Source organism: Equus przewalskii, chromosome 11, assembly GCF_037783145.1.
Source record: "Equus przewalskii isolate Varuska chromosome 11, EquPr2, whole genome shotgun sequence".
Classification (NCBI taxonomy): Eukaryota; Metazoa; Chordata; class Mammalia; order Perissodactyla; family Equidae; genus Equus; species Equus przewalskii.
Window position 1 is genome coordinate 27,108,610 of NC_091841.1, and position 9,411 is coordinate 27,118,020.

The following is a 9,411-nucleotide window of genomic DNA, read 5'->3' on the forward strand; positions in this document are numbered from 1 at the left end:
GTCATGGTTACAAGACAGTGTGAATGCGCTAAATGCCACTGAATTGTACACTTTAAAATGGTTAATTGGATGTCATGTGATTTTCATCTCAATAATAAAAAAAATGAAAGGGTAGAAGTGTAATATAATAATTATGATCCATGGTGATTTAGACACTCCGCAAATACTTGATGAAGTCAACATAAAGAGAACAACCTTTATACAGCGCTTGATGGTTTACACAAATATTTCCACATAAATGATTTCATTGGTTCCTCCCCACAAGCCCAGGGCCTTGCAGATGCGGAAACTGAGGAACCCAGACGTTTGGTTAGTGACCCTGTCCCTCAAAGAGGCCGGGCACGCTGCCCCCTCAGAGGCTCCAGCCTTGCTGCCTGCTGCCCAGAAGGGACTTCCTCCAAACAGCCGCTTCTCCCTCGCCTCTCTCTGGCCCTGCTTCAAGCGTCACCTCACCAGAAAGGCCTTCCCCAGGCGCCCCATCTGAAAGAGCAGCCCACCCCCTCCAGCATTCTCTCTCCCTTAGCTGGCTTGGTTGTTCTTCAAAATTCTTAGCTCATAGTACATACTGACGACAATTTTTCTGTCTCCTTCCACGACAGCGTAAGCGCCAAGAGAACAGTTCTCTGTTATAATCCTGACATCGGAATGGTACCTCGCAAATAATAGGTGCTTTAGAAATATCTGTTAAACAATTGGATAAGTAGTAGAATTTTACCATGAACTTGGCTGGATCTTCTGAGGAGCCTAGGCTTTTTAGGCTCCACCACAAAAATGAAACTATAACGTGACTGAGATAAAATAGCCATTGTTAGAGCACTGTGACAGAGTGCCACCTTGTTCACGAATGAGTCCCTGCCTGCTCCTCTTGTCCCCAAGGGCAGGGCACCTGTCTGTTGTCTCCCTGGTGCTAAGTACCCAGTATTAGGCACTTGTCTGTATGATATCAGTAAGAAACAATGGATTCTGATGGTACAGACAAGAACGGAAGAGCCGGCCGCAACACACATCCAGGTCCCACCCTACGCGTGCACATGGGGGGCGGGGAGTCTCTGAGGAGAGGAGCAGGGAGGACGTGCTGCGCAAGGGCCAGAGTCCAAGAGCAGCAGAGTGTGACCTCGCAAGCCACGCTGTGTAATCTACGCACTGTGTAATCTACACAGATTACAATCTGTGTAGAAATGGCTCCCGAGACCAAACTGATCTGCAGTGTGAAACTTGTACGATTAATTCCAGCTCCCAGGGCAAAGCTTGCAGGGCTGGCCTCTTGAGAGCAGGGTCAGTGTGGTCTGACAGGACGAATGACTCTTGCAAGATGGACAGCGAACCTCAGACCCAGTGGCTATCCCAGAATAGTGCCTGGTGGCCTCTGAGAAATTCGTGCCCAGCAGCAGCAGCACCTGCCTCCAGTTCCTGAATCAGGCGGCCAGGTATGATGGAAAATCGTCTGGCGTCGCACAAAGAATGCAGATTAGGAGTCAAACTCCTGAAGGTCTGGTGTCAGTTCTCTCTCTCTCACCTGTGTGAACCCGTGTCTCTGAGTGCTGTTTACAAATTGCAGAGAAACTCACACAATCATAAAATCCACCATTTGTCCAACCTGACCACTGCACTGGGATTGTTACATTTTTGATGTAACAAAATATTTAATACAAATACCTGTTTGCCGTCCTGTCCCTCACATTTTAACTTAATGGTACTGAACCATGTTTTCAACCTTAAATAAAGCATAAAACTTTAAAAAAATGTTCTGAAACCGAATTTCTGCAGAGAATTCCAAGCTGTGTAAGCTACAGTCCACCCCACCCTATGCATACACACAAACATGTATTTTCCTCAAAAGCTTCCTTATAATACGTCCAAAGTACACAGCTCAAAATTCGAGCAAATTATTAATTACAAAACAAATTAAACAGAAAAAAATCACAGCATGATTCATACAGCAGCCGTTACTCTCGCCGTCTCCCATTGCACGACTGGTGTTTCAGTGTAATTGGCGCACGTTTCAGGAACCACGACCAGTCACCTTTGCCCTGCACTACCTGGACGTAACCCTCCTCCCCGTGGGCACTCAAGCATAGGTGGGTATTTAGTTTTTCTCAATCCCACAGCATGAAGGAAAAAACCAAAGCAAAACATGTTGTTTTTATCTTATATTCCCTAAGTGGAGGCCTGGGCTTGACTCGAGATTAAATGCACAGGCACAGGCTGACATCAAACTGGACCAGCTCGTGGTCGAGAGATGCAAACTCGGGCACCTGTGGAGGGGTCAGGGACCCCAGGCAGGCTGGCAGGCTGCGGCCAACTGGGGAGCGCAGGCCCCAGCTGAAGGGGACGCGAGTAGGCAGCAAGGGTTGCTGGATGGGCCCAGTGTGACGAGTGCGTCTCACTTTTCAGGAAAAGCCAGAAACCCAGGTTTTAATGTGAATCTCTAGATTTTTAAATGCTAGCAATTAGCACGAAAAACTGTTTTAAAAGTATGCTATGGGCCAAACACAACGTGTCTATGGCCTGATGTGGCGCCCAGGTAGCCTGTTGGTGAGCTCTGGAGAGAAAGGTGGTTCCAGTGGGTTCCAGGCCCGAATCTGCCACTCACGAACTGCTTCCCAGGGCGGTCACTTCACCTGCCAATCACCAGGCACTGAAATCCAGTCAGCTGCTGAAGCTACCGCGTGGTGGCTAAGGCGCCGATTCCTCCTACCTACTACCACCACATGCTGCCCTGTCACTCTCACTGGCCACTCTGGGCTCCAACTTCCTCATCTATAAAATGCGGATAATACTACAACCCTCTCAGAGGATTAAATGAGACACTGCTTGCAAAGCGCCTAACTGCCGAGTCAGCACATTTGATGACACGTATCAGCTATTATCTATCAGCTGGTGCCTCGCTCCTCGCCATCCATTCACAATTAATCAGCAAATCCTGTTAAATAGGACTTTTCAAACCCTCTCCAATCTATCCTCGTTTTCATCCCCACTTTCCCTGCCTTAGTTCACAGCCTCGTCCTCTCTACCCTGAACTACTCATTATAACCATCTACTAATCGTGCCTCCTGCTTTACTGAGCACCTACTCAGTGCCCCACAGTGACCCACTCTCACGCTGTGCCTAGTTGATTTGACCTCTCTGCTGGGTAAATTACGTAAAGCAAAGGTCTGATGGTGTCGTTCTCCCTGTCATCTACAGAACAAGGCTAACTTCCTTAAGCCTGCCATCAAGGCTGGCCCCGTGGTCTCCCCTACATCACCTCCTACTGGTCTCTATCATACTCCCTCTGCTCCAGCCACACCCAATTACTGCTCTTGCCTTTTCCTGAACCAGCCATGTGGTTCCCGGTCATCGCACCTCGGCAACACTACTCTTTCTGCTTAGCATGTTTACTTGTCCTTTTCTCACCCGATGTTGACCGCTTCTCATCCTTCTAAGTCCAAGCCAAAAAGGCCACCTCCGCCATGAAGCCTTCTCTGATCACTCCCCTAAGCAGCCCCCATGGTCAGGCCCTCCCTTCTCTGCGTTTCCCACGGCACTTAGCATGTAGCAACCTTCTAGCCAATCTCACAATCTGGCCATCTACTTGTCGAGACATCTGTCTCAACACGAGACAGGAGGCCAAGGGCAAGAATCTGGTCCTACACATTTTTTGCATTCCCAACTGGCACGAAGTGAGGGTTCAGTGTTTGCTGAATGAAGTAATGGCACCGACCAGGAAGGGATTTCAACAAAAGCCAAAACATAATGTCACTTTTAACACATTCTGCTGCAAGAAACATGGATCTTTGGGAAAACGCAAAGAAAGAGTAGGATCATAAAAATACATAAAATCACTCTGGAGCCCTCAATTCCCTGAAAGGTGTGCATTTTGGTTAATTTTAGTAAAAAAGGATATTCTATATAAAGTTCTAGCTTCCTAGATGATTGAAAATATCTGCACTTACAAGGTGGCTGCCATTTGTCACAGTGTCTCGATCTTCACTTTTTCTTTCTGTGGCTCCAGTAGGATGTGTCTGATGTCCGGGACAAAATGTAATCCAGCCAAAGAACAAGTCTGAGTATTTGGGTCATAATTTATATACAGTGCAGTGCAATCTTGGAGACCCACACAGCTGAAAACGGCCCGTCTTGACCTCGTGCCCACGCAGGCCTCTTAGAGAGAGGCAACAATTTCTCGGCGCTCAGAGAATCACCAGAGGAATCTAGGAGAGGACGATCTTAGGAAGGCAGAGATCTGGGAAGGAAAATAAACATCATTGTTTTGCGCCTTTATGTTCTTAAAAGCTTGCCACTGAAGCGCTCATTCAACAAGCATTCACTGAATGAATGGAAGGGTTGTCCACAGCCTCATTCCCAGCCCCCGAGGCGGGATCACAGACCTGGCTTCTGCAGGCTAGGAAACCGAGCTGCAGGGCTTGGCTAGTGACAACGAAGAAGGCAACTCAGCAGAACAGTTTCCAGTGTGGCTCTGGGAACAGGCTACCTGGGCGCAGGCCTGGCCCTGGCAGTTTCCAGTTGGTAGAGTTGATAGACTAATTGTTCCCATCTCAAAGAATTGTTGGAAGGATCAAATGATAGAGAACATGTAAAGGGCTTAGCTTGATGCCTGTGCAATTATTCTTCTTATTATAAGAATTCAGTAAATGTTAGCTACCAACATTTGTCAAAAAGCTCCTACTACCAGGCTTGAGCCTTCTGCAGCTTATCTTTACAACTCTGCCCACAGCCAATATCTCTCCTTTACTGCCTACCTACGGGATCAGAGTTCTTAGAGAGTGGAAGAAAGAGCAGGCTATAAAATCCTGAACAATAAATAAGTAGAAATAGCAGAGAGAGGAGAAGAAACAGGTCACATACATAGACCACCTGGTCTGTGCCATGGCTCAAGCATAAAAGAGATCTGGACTCTCCATGGCCACGCTTGAAGGGAGAAAACAAAGGGGCAGGCCTTCACACTGCTGAGGGAACATTCTAGCCCTGGACAAACTCAAGTATGGAATAAAGACATTTTCAGGCATTTGAGGCTTCAAAAAACGTGAGATGTTCTAAGGAACAGGGGAAATTACTACAGCAATTCCTCAATAGATGTTAAATAGTATCGAGACAGCTAAAGTCACTGAATGTGACGGATTGATTCATACCACGAGTACACACTGAGGGCCCACTCTGTGTTGGTTAGACGGCAGACTACAACAGGTAACACAACAGTCACCCACTGATTCTGTTATGGAGCTTCCATGCGAGTGGGGAGAGAAAGAGAGCGACTACAGAAGGAAAACTCTGCGTCAGAGGTGACGAGGGCTGCGGAGAAAGAGACCAGGGCCTCCAGCCCACACTTCCAGAACATAGACTACAGGGATAGAGACACAGACTAAATGATACCATCTGGAATAACCAGATAAATCCAGACTGTTGGACATCTATAAGAAAATAGGCCTGAATTCTTTCAAAGATCAAAGTTGTTAAAAACAAAATAAGAGGGAGATTACTGTAGATTAAAAAGAGTCAACAATCACATTCAACGTACAAGCCCTGATTGGATCCTGGGCCAAGGCAAAAAAGTTACAAAAGATAATTTTTGGGATAAGGAAGGACATTTAAATACTGATTGAATATTAGACGGTATTAGGAAATTATTCTTAATTTTTAATTCATTAAATTAAAACATTTTTTAATTCATTTAGGTATTATGGATATGTAGGAGAATTTCTTTATTCTGAAGTATACAGAGATAAAGCAATTAGGGCAAACTGTTATCAACTTTGAATCCAGGTAGAGAATATTTAGTTGCTCGTTGCTCTAATAATTCAACTTTTCTGTATATATTAAAATGTCCAATATAAAAAGTCAAATAAAAAGGAATGGAGGAGGGGCCGGCCCGGTGGCATAGTGGTTAAGGTCACATGCTCTGCTTTGGTGGCCTGGGGTTTGCAGGCTTGAATCTAGGTGTGGACCTAGCACCACTCATCAAGCCACACTGTGGCAGCAGCCCACATAAAATAGAGGAAGATTGGCACAGATGTTAGCTCAGCAATCTTCCTCAAGCAAATCTTCCTCAAGCAAAAAGAGGAAGATTGGCAACAGATGTTAGCTCAAGGCCACTCTTCCTCACCAAAAAAAAAAAAAAAATTAAAAAATTAAAAAATGGAATGGAGGAGAAGACTTAGAAAAAGTAAGCATGAACAACACTTTGGAGGAATTCTGCTGTAGAGTATATTCATTTCCTAGAGCTGCTATAACAAATTACCACAGACTGGATGGCTTAAAAGGACAGAAATTTATTTTCTCACAGTTCTGGAGGCCAAAAGTCCAAAATCAAGGCATTGGTAGAGGCCATCCTCCCTACAGAGGCTCTAGGGAAGAATTCGTTCCCTGCCCTTCCAACTTCTGGTGGCTATCAGCACTTCTTGACTTGTGGCTGTGTCACTCCAGTCTCCGTCTTGGGGCCACATCCCCTCCTCCTCTTCTGTGTGTGTCTGACCTCCTTGTCTCTCTCTTACAAGCACACTTGTGGTAGCATTTAGGGTTCGCCCGGATTACCCAGAATAAGCTCCTCCTCTCAAGATCTTTAACTTAATCATATCTTTTGCCATATAAGGTGATATTCACTCTGCTGCCATATGGGGTAATATTCGCAGGCTCCTGGGATTAGGAAGGGAATGATCTTTGGGGGCTGCCTTTGTGCCTACCACAGGGACCAAGAAAAAGGAGCAGTAGCTGGAGGGGAAAGCAGAGTCAAGAGAGGTTTTGTTTTTCTTAAGATGAGGGAAATTACAGCATGTTTATAATCATTTAGTGGTTTTCTGTACACTGCAGTAGCACAGTGGGACTGTTTACTGGTTCATCGTGTTAGCACTTTCACATAGCAAAGCCCACAAGGAAAATAGCAAGTGCCCCTGCAAGATGAAAATTAGGGTTACTCTTTGAGAATTTAATTAAGAACACTCAAAATGTCATGGAGGAGACTTTCTATCAAACATGGCAGATTGAACATATGTTTATCTCCAAACCCCACCAAGATGAAAACAAAGGAATAAATATGGTATAAAACCCTAAAGACGAAGAGAACAGGAGAGCAGACAACAGTGGATCAGAGAGGTGAAGCAACTTCTGGAGATGGAGCGGGATAGCAGAGTGCAGGACGCTGGGACTTTTATGTTCAAAGACGTGAATATAAACAAGAGTAACAGTTCACTCCACTCATGCCCCAAAAGCTCAGGACCTGGAGGGACCAGATACCTCAGGTGGAAGGAGAAGCCATAGGGCCAAAACACGCAAATTGCTTAGAACTCTGTACATAAAGCAGTTAAACTCACAAATCCTCTCTCTAACCCTTTTTGGCCTAGCAACAACTCCCCACAGGATACAGAGGGTTTATTCTCTGGAGAAATGGAATCTGCAAACAGTCGAAAGCTGGGGTGCTCCTGACTTGGGGACACGAGGCACAGATGAGGGTAGGGATGAGCACTGAGCTGAAGATCAAAGAAGTGGGTGAAAACATGCATGCTGAATGCGGGAGCCACGTCCCTACCCAACCCCTTCCCCCCTGCCCTGCTGCCAGAACCTCAAGAGTGGTGGCCATGCAAATACTTCCCAGACAGGAAGCTAGAGAATTCTTCTCTGGAGATGAATTGTCCCAGCAACGTGATCTACAGATTCTGACATTTGAGGGTACCAAATAAAAAATCTGCCTGTTCCGGTCACCTGAGGATGAAGGCCATCAATTAACAAGCCCCATTTGTGCACAGAGTTTCCAATTCGCTCTGCTTAGTGTCTGATTCTTAAATATGAATAGACAGTCAAAGATCAAACACTTGAGGAAAACTTCCAACACATACACACGCACACATGCGTGCACACACACACAACAGAAAAGGGGGAGGGGAATTCAGAGGCAACAATGTGAAGAGCAGAAGAAAAATTACAAAGAGGAAAATTCCTTGGAGGGCTAAGAGAATATGTCAATCAAACAAAAACAGGAATTCCATATATTAAAAAAAAAGAAGCAATCAGTGAACAAGAGAGTTAAAATTAAAAAAATTTAATAGAAGGATAAGAAGATAAAGTTAATGAAATTGTCCAGAGAGTAGAACAAAAAGAGAGGGCCAAAAGTAGTAAAAAGATAAGAGCTATAATTCAGGATCCACCATCCCGATGAAGGACCACAGAAAATGGGATGAGCGTGCAGGCTGAGCCACGGAGTGGTGAGAAACATGTAATGTACATAGGCAAAAAAAGCAGGTCATATCTATAGAATCAAAAAAAAAAAAAAAGAACAAAACTGCACTCATAAACAGCAACACTTGGAAGTTAGAAGATACTGGGTCCTTACCTTTAAAATTCTAAGGGGAAAATATTTCCAACCTAGGATCCTATACCCAGCTGAACTCTCAGTCAGATATGAGAGAAGAATCAATATTTTCAGACAGATAAGGTGTCACAAGTTTACCTCCCAGGGTCACTTTATCTGGAAGCTATTAGATGACGTGGTTGACCAAAATGAGGCTGTAAAACAAGAAAGAGGAAGAAGATCTAAGATCCAGACAGACGGAGACCCAACTCAGAAGAACCAAGAGAGGCGGTAAGAAGCCCAGGACAGCAGTTATGGAGGCAGCCTAGAACACAGCCACTCGACATCAGACCCAGAGGACGAAGGACTCCAAGAAGGAAATTTCTAGGGGGAAAATGGAGTTGATAGATTATCTGCTAGGTTTGACCATATGAACAAAAATATGGGATTTACAGATCCTTTGGAGCCTTTGGGGGAAAACTAGCAAAGGGTATGTAGAAAACGTAATTAAAAAACATGAGGGGGGCCGGCCCCTTGGCCAAGTGGTTAAGTTCACGCACTCTGCTTTGGCGGCCCAGGGTTTCGCTGGTTCGGATCCTGGGCGAGATATGTCACCGCTCATCAGGCCATGCTGAGGCGGCATCCCACATGCCACAACTAGAAGGACCCACAACTAAAAAAAATATACAACTATGTACTGGGGGGAGTCGGGGAGAAACAGCAAAAAAAAAAAAAAAAAGATTGGCAACAGTTGTTAGCTCAGGTGCCAATCTTTAAAAAAACAAAACAAAACAAAAAAAACCCCATGAGGCTATCATAAATTTGTTACGATACTTGCGTTATGTTATGATATGATGAAGTTTCTACTCCTTAGAAATTTTACAGACTTCGAAAAGTATTCCTGTCATCCCAACGATCCATGATGCTTTTCGCCACCTCTTACATTCCTATCCAAGAGACAAACAGGATCTAACAGCTGAAGTCTTGACACTGAAGTCTTGACACTAGGCCCACAGGGTGTCCCCTCTCTTCCCTGGGATGACAGTGGATGGTGGATGGCATGTGGAAGACATAAAAGAAAGCCCCAAAGGAGACAGACACAAGGGAAAAAGTCCATGTGATCAGACGAA

General features: G+C 45.1%; 1 protein-coding gene across 10 annotated transcripts in view; it reads right to left on the reverse strand.

Moving 5' to 3' along the window:
- The window catches only part of LOC103559340 (uncharacterized), a 38,145-nt gene that overhangs the window by 26,460 nt on the left and 2,274 nt on the right, over positions 1 to 9,411 (reverse strand). For 6 of the 10 annotated variants that reach the window (XM_070565506.1, XM_070565507.1, XM_070565508.1 and 3 more), the window contains exon 2: positions 3,936 to 4,225. The gene's annotated coding sequence lies outside the window, so the exon portion shown is untranslated. Of the gene's footprint in view, positions 1 to 3,935; positions 4,226 to 8,323; positions 8,497 to 9,119; positions 9,229 to 9,411 lie in introns of those variants that run through there. The other 4 variants (XM_070565511.1, XM_070565514.1, XM_070565510.1 and 1 more) reach the window with 3 other exon arrangements.